Genomic DNA, 6985 nt, shown 5'->3' with positions numbered 1-6985 from the left:
GAGAGAAAGGGAAAGAGATGCACTGAAAACAAATGGAAAATTTCCTAGATAAATTTTCATTTAATTAATATACTTACCCGAATCACATTAGCATTGAGTCACCTGAGATGCTTATCACTGAAAAACGCTTACCCGGCTAAAAATTTTAAAGGGAAGCAACCCCATCACCAAAACGAAAGTGAAAGTAGCTTTGGTAATGGGCCAGCACACTGGGAGTTACCTCCCATACGGGTGTGTGCCACGTCACTTCCTCTAGGAACACGTGCCTATTCTCATACGGCTTTAAAAATCTTAAAACCATACGCGGGGCAGGTGGGAGGGAATACAGTATGTGATTCGGGTAAGTATATTAATTAAATGAAAATTTATCTAGGAAATTTTCCATTAAATAACATATTCTTACTCCGAATCACATTAGCAGATAACATCAACAAGGCGGTGGGCTAGAAATGAATCAAAACTCACCATCAAGTTCTGGACAGGAACTGACCTGCTGCTATGAGGGCTGGAAGGCCCCTGGAGCCATCCTGTCGAAGAGCCGAGACGTTCCGAAGATAAAAGTTCATGAAAACATCTTCAGAACGCCAAAACGCAATTGTCAGCACCTCCTCTAGACATCTGGAGCGCAGTACTGCCAGAGAGGATGCCCACGCACTCATTTCATGGGCTCGGGCCGAGTCAAGTGGCAAGGAGGGCATGACCCCCCCCCCCCTCTTTGTGCGACTCCACTCATAAGCTTGCTTAATGAGCGAGGAAGCCCACCGGGCCAACGATACCTTCGACAAATCTTACTCGCGCCTAGAAAAGGGCGAGATAAACAGCAACTTCTGAGAACTAGACCGAAACGGCTGAGTCCGGGCTAAGTACAGACGAAGAGCCCTCACAGGGCAATTGACCGAATCAAGGTCATCCGGGGCCAACGCGCTGATCAGAGCCTTGACTCTAACCAGCGGAGAGGCCTGCCCCGGAGACTGATTCTTGGCCAGGAAATCGGGCCGGAAACGCAAAGATGCGGAACCGTCCGACTAAAGGGAGATATCTCCAGGCTGACCCGACAGGGCATGGACCTCGCTACCCCGTCGGGCCGTTGCCAACAAAAGAAGAACCAGCGCTTTGCGAGTGACATTGAACAGAATGGCCTCGCTCAAAGGCTCAAAATCCGCAGAACGTAGGAATTCCAGGATTAAAAACAAGTCCAAACGAGCTTTAGCTTCCTTAAAAGCAGCCCCTTTAATGACTGCAGCTATAACGCCCCCGACTCGAACAGACCGACCGATCTGCTAAAGAGTCGCCGAGATAGCGAAGCGCCGGACCCTCAACGAGGAGCCTGAAGCGCCCTGCGAAGACATGAAAGAGAGGCGGTTGGCGACCTGAATAGAGCGCGGAGCCACCGAACTCACCCCTGTAGCTGAACACCAGGCAGTCCATGCCTTCCGGTGGGAAGCATAAACTGACGAGGTGGACGCTCTAAGCGAGCGAGCCACCAAGTCCAGACGGATGGAAGCCATCAGGAGAGGCAAAGTGGAGCGAATCTGAGCTTGGAGCTTGTCCACCCTTCTCTAAGAAGGCTGGACAGTCCACGCGACCGTGTCGAAAGACATCCCCAGATAAGTGAATGTCTGTGACAGGGTCAGCTCCGACTTTGCCCGGTTGATCGAGAACCCCAACAAGTTGGATTCTCGAAGAACCATCAGGGTATCTTGCGAACAGCCGCTCTGGGACTGGTTCATGATGAGCCAGTCGTCCAGATAAGCCCGCAGGCGGATACCCTAGGACCTCACCAGTGCACAGACCTGTCTCACCACCATGGTGAAAATCCATGGTGCGAGGGACATCCCGAAAGGGAGTGCGCGAAACTGGTAGATCTGATCTCCCCACCGGAAACAAAGCCATTTCCGGTCAGCCGGATGCATAAGAAAGAAAGTATGCGTCCGTGAGATCGATCGAGGTCACCCAGTCTCCTGGGCGGAGCGAGTCTCGGACAGAGGCTGGCGTCTCCATCTTGACTTTTATCTCACTCAAGAAAGTGTTGAGGAGAGATAAATCCAACACGGGACGCCGTCCTCCTGACGCTTTGGGAACGGCGAAAAGACGCCCTTAAATCCCAGGGAGCTATGGACCCGAACTCTCTCCACCGCGCCCTTCTGCTCCAGGGAGGCAATTTCCGACTGCAAGACGGAACATGCTTCCTGCGAGAAGAGGGACTTGAACCGCGGTAGCACTCGGGTAAGAGGCGCCTTTACCTCCCGCCAGAGCAGGCGGAAGCCCGATCTCACCACTCCCACAATCCATTGGCTGTCTACTACCGACATCCAACGAGAAAGCGCACGGGAGGGGCCTCCCGCCATCACCAAGGTGGAAGGCGGGAGGGGGGTGAGATCGGGAGCGCTTCATTGGAGGTGTGGCTTACTCCCAGAGCCGCCACACCCCCTCCCCGATGCCGTCCTCTTCTTCCTGCCACGAGCGACCGGCAGCGCCTGCCGCTTCTGAGCTGGCTTGAGGTTCGACAATGTCTGAGCCTGCTTTGCTTAGAAGGCTTAGACTGTTTCACCCCCTGCAGAGTGAAGTCGAGGAACTGACTGTCCTTGTTCGACTGAATCCCCTTCTGTCTGGCATCCATTGCCAGAGAACAGAAGTGAGATTCCTCTGAGACCGGGGAGACTCTCAAGGTCTCCCTAGTAGCCAGCTCCGTGAACTGGGACTGCGAGAGGAAGAGATCCCTCCTACAGAGGACCGCTTGGGTGTACTGTAGGTAGGAAAGACGCAATTGTTCCTCCTTGACCTTGGCCAAGGCGGTAAAAAGCGCAGAGACATCGTCCGCATTTTGTTCCTCACTGAGAGTGAAAGGAACCAGCGAATCGATCAATGCCCGAAACAGAGTCCGAACAAGAGTCTTCGCAACGGAGGACAGTTCGATCTGCCAACGTCCAACCTCCTCAGCAGAGAGGAGGGAAGCCTCAGAAACCGGCAGAACCGGATCATGCCTGATCGGTTTAGCCAGAAGAGGCAGCAATTCCCGGGGAACCGGAAGGGTAGCCCTAGGGAGTGCAAAAGACACCAGCCAGCTCTGGCTCTGAGTGGGCAAGCTAAGCTTCCTATTGCCCGTAGGCACAAAGGAAGAGGCTTGAGAAGCCGACGCCACCCACTGCTGAGCTGATTCCGGAACTGGACCAAAAGGAAGCAGTAACGGAACAGGCACTGGCCGAATACCACTCCCCGCATGTGCTGGACGAACCAGCGAATGCGAAAGTTGGTAAGCCACTGACGGAGACTCGGCGAACCGGAAGGAAGAAACCTCTTCCTGTGCCGGCCGGAAGTCCGCCATGGCCGAAGGAACGAACGGAGCGGAAGAGTCCGCAGCCACCACCCCTTCGGGGAAAAAACGAGACGCTACTTCCGCCGCGATGTCAAGAACAGACTTGAGCTTCGGCGGAAACACACCCCGAGACTCCTCGTTGACCACTGATGGAGCATCAGAATAGTCACACATGGAACCATGACCAAATCCACCAGTTCCGGAAGCAGAAGCATGCCCTGGCAAACCGGAAACCGGAATGCCTGTGCACGAACATCATCCTGCAACCCAGAACCTTGTGAAGGTAAGGGTAGGCAGGACGACCATCCGTAAAAAACCGGAGCTGGATGAGCTGACGTCACTCCCCCATCAGAGTGGAGTGATGCCTGCTCACGCCTAGGCACTAAATGGCCGGAAGGCGTACGCTGGAATCCATCCACTGGTATCCGGAAGGAAGCACCAGAAGAGGAAGCAGCGTGTCCGGCCGAAACCGGAAGTGTAGCCGTCGGAACCGCGCAATGCGGAAGTGAAGGCTGCACTGGTTGACTTCGTGATCCGGAAGGACCGGAAGTCAGTGAATACTCCATCCTGCCGCAGCCGCCGTAGCGTGCCTGCGTGGACGGATCATCACTTCCGGCGAGTGCCGGTAGTGTAGCCGACGGAACCGCGCAATGCGGAAACAAAGGCTGCACTGGTTGACTTCGCGATCCGGAAGGACCGGAAGTCAGTGAATACTCCATCCTGCCGCGACCGCCGTAGCGTGCCGGAGCGGACGGATCATCACTTCCGGCAAGTGCCGGAAATGCGGCAGCCGAAACCGACTGCCGCCGCTGTTCGATCAAATCCGGGGCCTCGTAGGTTATCGCCGGAAATGAAAGATCAGCATGGTATCGGTCGTGACCCGAAGCGAAAGAGCTGTCTCCCGAGAGAGAACGTCCAGGCGCCTCACGAGGGCTATCGGACCAGCTCTGCTTACCAGCCGCAGCTGAAGAAGGAGGACGCTGCTCCAAACCGGAAATGGAAGGCAAAGACACGGAAGCCAACGCCCGGACGTCACTGCCAGATGCCGGAAACGCCAAACAACTGGCGACGGAACGCTGGAACTCTGCCTGCACCAAGCTGCGGATTTCCGGAACCAGTGTCTAAAACAGAAAGGAACCAACGCACCCTGCACAGGTGCTAACAACGAGGACGAAGTCTCCGTAGTAGAGAACCGGAGCAGACGTAACAGCAGCGCTAGGCGCCGCAAAAGATAGCAGAAGTAGTAACAGCGCTAGGCGCCGAAATAGGTACAGACAACAAAGTGCTACGTTCTTGGTCTGTACAAGTAAAACTGCTTAAGAAGAAGCCTAAGGCTTAAATTTCCCCTTGGGGTCCGACTTGCCACAGCGCTTGTCTGAATCAGACATGCTGTCAAATCCATGTAAACAACACGAAAACATTTTACTGAAAGTAAGTCTAAACGACTGAAAACTCAGCAAAAACACACACTTTCGCGGCAACAAATTACGATAGCTACACTTGCCCAACAAAAGCAGAGGCACGTAGAGCTACAAACAAAGTCACACGAGCTAGTAAACTAACTCACACAACAAAATGGCGAAACACACGAGTAACTGACACCAAGTCAACAACGCGTGGCAACGCGAAAAACATTTACTGACACGTAAGTCTAAACGACTGAAAACACAGTAAACACACACTCTTTCGCGTCGACAAATTACAATAGCTAAACTTGCCCCACAAAAACAGAGGCACGTAGAGCTACAAACAAAGACACAAGAGCTAGAAAACTAACTCACACAACAAAATGGCGAAACACGCAAGTCACTGACACGCCAGTCAACAACACGTGGCAACGCGAAAAATTTACTGAAACATAAGTCTAAACGACTGAAAACACAGTAAACACACACACTTTCGCGTCAACAAAATACTATAGCTACACTTGCCCAACACAGAAAGGGGCACGCAGAGCTACGAGCAAAGTCATACGAGCTAGCTAACTAACTCACACAACAAAATGGCGAAACACGCAAGTCACTGACACACAAGTCCGCAAAAAACGGACAACGTACAGTAACGAAAACAGCGCAAACAACCAACAACAAACGGGAACGAGCTCACCAAACTGTAGGCAAGGCGAGCAGAAAAGCTGGGTAACGTGGCCGGCGGGTGTCCTCAAACACACAAGGTCAGCCACAGAGCGTCAAAAAGTGAACCGTCCTCTCCGAGGTGAAAAAGACGTATGAGAATAGGCACGTGTTCCTAGAGGAAGTGACGTGGCACACACCCGTATGGGAGGTAACTCCCAGTGTGCTGGCCCATTACCAAAGCTACTTTCACTTTCGTTTTGGTGATGGGGTTGCTTCCCTTTAAAATTTTTAGCCGGGTAAGCGTTTTTCAGTGATAAGCATCTCAGGTGACTCAATGCTAATGTGATTCGGAGTAAGAATATGTTATTTAATTTGCTTTTAATATGTTTTAATTGATATCATCACTGCAGAAACTTCATAATCATTTAGCAAATGGGTATATCCTACAATGTGGATGTTGAAGAAGGGGAGGGTGGGGGGGGGGGGGGGGGGGGGGGAGAAGGAGCAAACATTGCTTCCCTGTATAACTCAAAGTTGTAAAGGAAGAAAAAGAAGAAAAACGCACAATCACGATGTTAAGATGATAAACATGCTAAAATGAACAACAAAACCAAAGAATGGGAATTCACAGAAATGCAGCATGCACATGCATTTTCAGATATGTATGGTATGTTAACTTCACTGGCCAGTTAATCTTATTTCTTTATATGAAATTATGATGTCATGTTTGTAAACATATCAGTTTCAAGCATATCCAATACTTTTCCTACACTTTCAACTCTGATACAATTAAGACATATTTCTAAATACATGTTTCACTTGCTCACAAGAAGACACATCGACACAGGAGGAAATAAAACCAAAACAGACAAAATAACATATAGAAACATTCTCAACAAACAAAAATCCAAAAAAAGAAGAAATCATACATGCAACGTTCTACTATGAATTTGATACAGTTGTGGTAAGTTAGGTAAGGGTGCGAGTCGCACTGTATCAAGATATCGTTCTCACTATATGGCAGTGTAAGTGGTAAGTCTTGAGATAATAAGAGTATACCATGGATGGAAAAAAAATCGACAACTTTGCACACACACAAAATAACGTCAACAAACAACAGAACAAATCATCATCAAGGTCCAACAATGAATAACAGCTTTACAAAGTCTCATCTATTCTATTAATAGCAAGGTCACCACATAAAGCTCTTAATATTCACACTTTGGGTCAAACACAAGACCAATGAAGAAAAGCGTTGAGAGAGAGATACAAAATCACAAACAGTTAACAACGAGAGAGGGAAAAAAATCACAAACAGTTCAAATATACATATAAATCAAATTTGATTAACAAATCTATGTACAAATGAGATACACTAACATATTTCTTTGTCACTGATTGTACAAAAACAAAGGATATTATTTATAGTACACTCCAGTAAAAATTCTCTGACCAACTAACATTGTTCCAGTATTCAAGCACAACCACTTTCATAAAAAAAAATCCCTTAGCTTAACAAAGTTGTGAAGCTATAGAAAGAAAACTGCATTTATCCCTGCATTAGATTGTTTTAATAATTTTTATGCAAGAACTA

This window comes from Littorina saxatilis, linkage group LG13 (genome assembly GCF_037325665.1).
Source record: "Littorina saxatilis isolate snail1 linkage group LG13, US_GU_Lsax_2.0, whole genome shotgun sequence".
Taxonomy (NCBI): domain Eukaryota; kingdom Metazoa; phylum Mollusca; class Gastropoda; order Littorinimorpha; family Littorinidae; genus Littorina; species Littorina saxatilis.
This window is presented reverse-complemented; position numbering follows the sequence as displayed.